The following is a 6,374-nucleotide window of genomic DNA, read 5'->3' as shown; positions in this document are numbered from 1 at the left end:
GACACAAAGAAAACAAAAAAAATAATATTTGTGTATACGTAATTTTTTTACACACGTTAAATTTAAAAAAAAAAAAAAAAAAAAAAAATCTGCAGCCTTTGGTTCAATACATGGCATCAAAAAATTACGGCAGCCTTTAGTTAACGACATGGCAGAACTGTAATTCTGCCAGATTTGGAAGAGTACATGTCACAACCAAGAAATATCAGCAGGCATTGGTTTAGCAAAACTACGTACCTTAATGTGACCAGGAGCCATTCCTCAGGAGTAATCGCACGCCAGAGCTGCGTGTCCTGTCTCCGGATGACTTCTTTTACCCGACCAAGCAAATAGTGAAAGGTTTCTTTGGTCATCCGGGTATAATCCGTAAATTTCTCCGGGTTTGCCTGTAGCTCACTGTAGAGGGTGTGGTACGCTCCACGGCACTCCCGGAGTTCAATAATGGGATGTATTCACAAACGCCACTGTTGCCGTCTTCGCTGCCTCTCTCTCCCTCTTTTCATTGCAAGCAACGGCATAAGCCTGAGCCATCCTCATGTCCAGTTCCAAGTCAAAGTCAAAGCTCTTCCAGCGCAGATCCATGTTTCTCAAGTCAAATGCAAGCAAATGTGAAGAATTCAGCTGTAAACAGGGGATATATAAAGAATTTCCATAAGACACGCCCACTGCTGTCCCATTGGTGGAGTGTGTTGCAAGAATTTTTCAAGGATTTTTTCTCCAGTTTATTGTGCATAAAAAATGCAAACGCATGAAAAACGCTTACAAACGCATAAAAACACTGCAATTTTTTTTAGTTATGCGCACAATAATGCTGCAAAAATCTGCAGCATTTACAAGCGTTTGCATGCGCTTTTGACATGCGTTCCATGTGCGCTCCAAACGCAGCGCAAAAAAATGCTAGTGTGAAACTAGCCTTACGCCTTCAAATCCTCAGGACGATCCGAATCCATTACCACCTGGACTTTCGCTGGATCCACGCGAAAACTGGTGGAAGACAACACAAATCCTAGGAAAGTGATCTCCTGAACTGAGAACATACATTTTTCGGTTTTTACATATAATTTATTGTCTCGGAGTTTACGTAAGACCTGCCTGACATGTACCTGGTGTGACTCAAGCTGAGGTGAATAAATTAATATGACATCCAGATAGATAACCACGAATCTGCCTACCAGGTGACTAAAGATGTAATTTATAAAATGTTAGAGAAATGAGGGAGACACAAAAGCGCAAATAGGGTCTTATCAAACGTTACACAGAGTTGCCCACCAAGAGAACTACTCACCTGGTGAGAGTGAAGGAAAGACATATATTAATGGCGGCTGCTGCAGATCCACAGGTCAGTGCAGGACCTGGTTGAAGCGTACACTTAGGTAGGAAGGAAGGATCATCCCCGCGCTGCTGCAAGAAGAATTCCAAAAATTGTAGAGGTTCAACATGGTTTATTCTACACGTTTCAGGGTTCAGCTGCGGCAGCGCGGGGATGATCCTTCCTTTCTACCTAAGTGTATATTTATAAAATGTTGAAAGATGGCAGGTGCGTTTTTCAACCCAAAAGGCATCACCAGATTCTCATAGTGTCCCTCGGGCGTATTGAACGATGTCTTCCACTCATTCCCCACTTTAATGTTGATGAGATTATATGCCCCCCTGATGTCCATCTTAGAGAACCATTTTGCCCCTTACAATTTGATTAAATAGGTCTGGAATGAGAGGGAGCAGATAAGGATCACAGACAGTGATTGTATTGAGTTCTTGGAAAGCCAGGCAAAGGCGTAATGTTATGATTCGGTAACCGAGGAGGATTATGGGAAATTCAAGAGAATTCACAACAGCGTAAACCACGTCTTTTTCTTTACAAAAAAGAACCCCTTGGCAATGGGAGATGAGGATGGTCTGATATGACCTTTAGCCAGTGTCATGATCCAGGTTGGATTTTGACAGATAAAAGCACTAGTAATCTTTTTTTTTCCTTAACCTGAGTGCTTAAAGTTGGTTTTGCCCCCGGTGGCCATTAGGGTCATTGCACTGTGGTGATTTCAGTTCTAGTTTTGTCCCCGGTGGCCATTAGGGTCATTGCACTCTGGTTACTTTAGTTTAGTGCACAAGATTATAAAGCAGGTGAGATTGCTCTGGCTCTGACCTATAAAAGAGTGTCAGGTGTTGCAATCACTGTTGGTGATATTGCTCATTTCCAACCAAGACTGGTGAAGGAAGGAACTACAGAGAGCAGCTCAGGGGAGCTCTGGTGTAAAGTCTGGTGAAGGAAGGAATTACAGAGAGGTAGGAAAGCTTGGAGAAGTAGCAGCTATTCTGGAGGAAAGCTGCATTCTGGTGGTGGACTCTCTTGCTGGGAGCAATGGCAGCAGTGCAAAGCTAAGTGGTGTTTCCCTGTTTGTATTTTTCCTTGGTGTGTATTAGTACAGCGGTGGGGCCAGTGCCTGCACCACCCCGCTCCCTAGCAAGGGATAGGTGTAGGGTGTGCTAGGGTGACAGGTTCCGGCTCGGCGACAGGTGAGGAGCCTGTATAGGGAACGTTAGGAGTGTGAGGGACACTGACTCAGGGGAGTGCAGAAGGTCTCCACGTCCCCGTTCCCTATCACAGGGTCCACCGTTGTAACTGTTTCCCCTTCCCCCGTGTCTTGTTGTGTTAGTTCCCGGCCTGCGGTTCGTGTCACACAGGACGCGTTCAAGTGACTTTATCACCAACCTAACTTTTTTTCAGGCACAGGCTCAGCCAGAACCCAAGATATCCCTCCCTGACAGGTTTTCTGGAGGGAGAGATCAATTCTTGGTATTTCAGCAAGCCTGCAAACTATACTTCAGGCTGCGCCCTCGTTCATCAGGGAGTGAAGAGCAGCAGGTGGGAATCATTATGTCCCTTCTTAAGGGGGATCCCCAATCCTGGGTCTTCTCCCTGCTGGACGATTCACCATCATTAGAGTCCGTGAACGAGTTTTTTGCGGCTTTGGTGCTTGTGTATGGGGATCCTGATGGCATCTCCCTGGCAGAATCCCAACTTCGTAGGTGTAAACAGGGAGCCCGGGTTGCTGAGGAGTACTGATCAGAGTTTAGGAGGTGGGCCACTAACACTCAGTGGAATGACCCTGCACTTAGGAGTCAATTTGTGCAGGGTCTGTCTCCAAAGTTGCAGGATACTCTGGTGCAGTATGCCGCCCCCAGGTCGCTGGAGGCCGCCCTGTCCCTTGCCATCCGGGTGGATAGACGCCTTAGGGAGAGACATACACAAAATGTGCCCCCTGTTGTCCTCGCTAGGGAGGAGGACCCACCAGTGCGGACGGAGGAACCCAGGCAGCCCAATGTTGTTGGTACAAAAAAGGGGGTGTCTGCGGCTCGACGTGGTGGGGGGTGTGTTTTTCCTGTGGGAAGCCGGTTCATTTCATGAGAGCCTGCCCAGTGCGTGCCAAGTCTCCAGACGAACCTATGCAAGTAGGAGGAGCTAGTTTGTGTACGGAGCTGCCTATGGTTCGGGGAGTGGTGTTGGCATGTTTTTACTGTGGGCAGACTGGTCATGTCCTGAAGGCTTGCCCAACCCATGCCAAATTATCTGTACCATCTGAGAAGCCGCATTCCCCTGGTCGCTTGGAGGGAAGTGACCAGGGAGTGTATATTTCCTCCATTTTGCCCTCCCAAGGTACTATGTCAGCAGAGGTGTTGGCTGGCGGGGTACCGGAGGTGATACCGGTGCTTATGGACAGCGGAGCAGGAGTCAGTCTGGTGGATGCTCGCTTTGTCCAGACTCATGGCCTGAGGTGTAGGACGCTAGCCCAACCTATAAGCATCCAGGCCATAAACTCTGTTCCAATGAGTCAGGGGAGCTTGACCCAACACGTAGAAAATATCCATCTACATATAGGACATCATGAGGAGTCCTTATCATGCTACGTCTTGGAGGGAATGCCAGTAACTATCGGTTTAGGCCTCCCTTGGCTGAAAAAACACAACCCGGTAATAGATTGGCGGGCGAGGGAAGTGGTCAGCTGGGGGCAGTCATGTGAGGGCTGCTGCCTAGGGACTACTGTCTCTGCTGTCTCTCTTCAACCGACCCCTTTCTCTCCAGTGAGAGCAGCAGATGTGCTGCAGGAGAGTAGGGGCAAGTCTCAACCCTCGCCATTAGCCAACCCTGGGAGGCGCAGATCTCGTGGTGGAAGGGGTTGGAGGGTGGTGTACCCCGTGGTGAATTGCGGGGGTGTGAGTGTGGTGACACAGGGGGACGCCTCTGTTGTCAATCCCATAAAGAGTTCACCTAATTGTGACAAACGAATGTGTGACAAACGTTCAGGTCCGGACCTGTGTGTGAACAAGCATGTATGGGTGGCCACCAAAAACATCCAGTGGAAGTGTGTTGCGGAGTCTTACCAGCTCGAGTTAACCCCAAACATACACATACACAACTCGTTCCCCAGGTCGGCGCTTCGGAGATGTGTGGTGCCTCCAGAACATACATTGCCAATACCACGGTGCTCGTTTGTCATCAACCTGACGTGCAGGTAGTTGCAGGGGTGAACTCTGGATCTGGGCATCCCCTTTGTAGGTGGTCCCTGATGAGGAGGGCTCTTGAGGGTCCAGAGGCCCCTCATTGAGGGAGGGTACTGTCATGATCCAGGTTGGATTATGACAGATAAAAGCACTAGTAACCTTTTTTTTTTCCTTAAGCTGTGTGCTTAAGGTTGGTTTTGCCCCCCGGTGGCTATTAGGGTCATTGCACTGTGGTGATTTCAGTTCTAGTTTTGCCCCCGGTGGCCGTTAGGGTCATTGCACTCTGGTTACTTTAGTTTAGTGCACAAGATTATAAAGCAGGTGAGATTGCTCTGGCTCTGACCTATAAAAGAGTGTCAGGTGTTGCAATCACTGTTGGTGATATTGCTCATTTCCAACCAAGACTGGTGAAAGAAGGAACTACAGAGAGCAGCTCAGGGGAGCTCAGGTGTAAAGTCTGGTGAAGGAAGGAATTACAGAGAGGTGTTCCTTGCAGCTCTGACAAAGCTTGGAGAAGTAGCAGCTATTCTGGAGGAAAGCTGCATTCTGGTGGTGGACTCTCTTGCTGGGAGCAATGGCAGCAGAGCAAAGCTAAGTGGTGTTTCCCTGTTTGTATTTTTCCCTGGTGTTTATTAGTACAGCAGTGGGGCCAGTGCCTGCACCACCCAGCTCCCTAGCAAGGGATAGGTGTAGGGTGTGCTAGGGTGAATGGTTCCGGCTCGGCGACAGGTGAGGAGCCTGTATAGGGAACGTTAGGAGTGTGAGGGACACTGACTCAGGGGAGTGCAGGAGGTCTCCACGCCCCATTACCAATCGCAGGGCCCACCGTTGTAACTGTTTCCCCTTCTCCCGTGTCTTGTCTTAGTTACCGGCCTGCGGGTCGTGTCACACCGAACGGGTCCACGTGACAGCAAGGCTTTCAACAATGTAGTTCTTCATGGCCTGTCTCTCTGGACCAGATATATTGTAGAGTCTGCTCTTTTGCAGCTTGGCACCAGGAACGAGATTAGTGGCACAATCATAAGGACAATGGGGGGAAGTTCTTGGCACACCTGGTCTGAGCATGGATTCCTAAAATCCGACAGGTAACTAGGCACAGACTGGGTATGCACCCTAGCAATCAGGATACCCAAGTAGTGTCCTTGACAATACCCACTCCATTTTACTACTTCCTGAGTCTGCCAATCTATTACAGAATTGTGCAGCGCGAGCGAGTTTCCAAGTCGGACTCGTTACAGCCTAGCGATTCCGAATATTTCAGGATTCGCCCATCCCTACTGGCTGGGAACATATAATTGAGCTGGCTGCTCTTGAAGGTTGCTGGTGATTTTTCCTCCTTTTGCATTTGGAGTTCTCTTGTCCCCTGCCTGATCTGCATGGTTGAGTTAAGTGATTATTTTGCTAATCCTTTGCATCTAATCTGGTTGTTGTCTTTTTTGCTTTCTGCTTTGTTGCTAGGGTTCAGCGTGCTCCCTGCTGGGGGCAGCGCTGGGCCCTGCTTCACATGTTACAGCTTGTTCAGTCCTTTGTTATGTTAGTATCTTTATGCTTTGCTGCCAGTTTATACCAGGGTGCTGATCTAGCGGGGTTGAGGTCGTGTGACCTCAGGTTTTTTGTATATCAGAAGTGTTGGACTTTTTTAGGGTTTTGTGCGTGATTGCAGACAGTCTGTTCTCTGCCTGTGTTTGTGTCTCATCTTGTCTCACCGACAGTATATGTTTGGGGATGTCTATTCCTTTGGGGATCTGCTCCGGGGCAGTTTAGATTTCACCTTTCTGTCTTTAGGCTTATTTAGTTCTCCGGCTGTGATGACGCATCTAGGGCATCGTAGGAACGCTCCACGGCTACTGCTAGTTGTGTTGATAGGATCAGGG

This window comes from Dendrobates tinctorius, unplaced genomic scaffold, assembly GCF_039654945.1.
Source record: "Dendrobates tinctorius isolate UK_male_01 unplaced genomic scaffold, ASM3965494v1 ptg000230l, whole genome shotgun sequence".
NCBI classification, from domain to species: domain Eukaryota; kingdom Metazoa; phylum Chordata; class Amphibia; order Anura; family Dendrobatidae; genus Dendrobates; species Dendrobates tinctorius.
The sequence above is the reverse complement of the archived record's forward strand: the minus strand, read 5'-3'. Positions refer to the sequence as shown.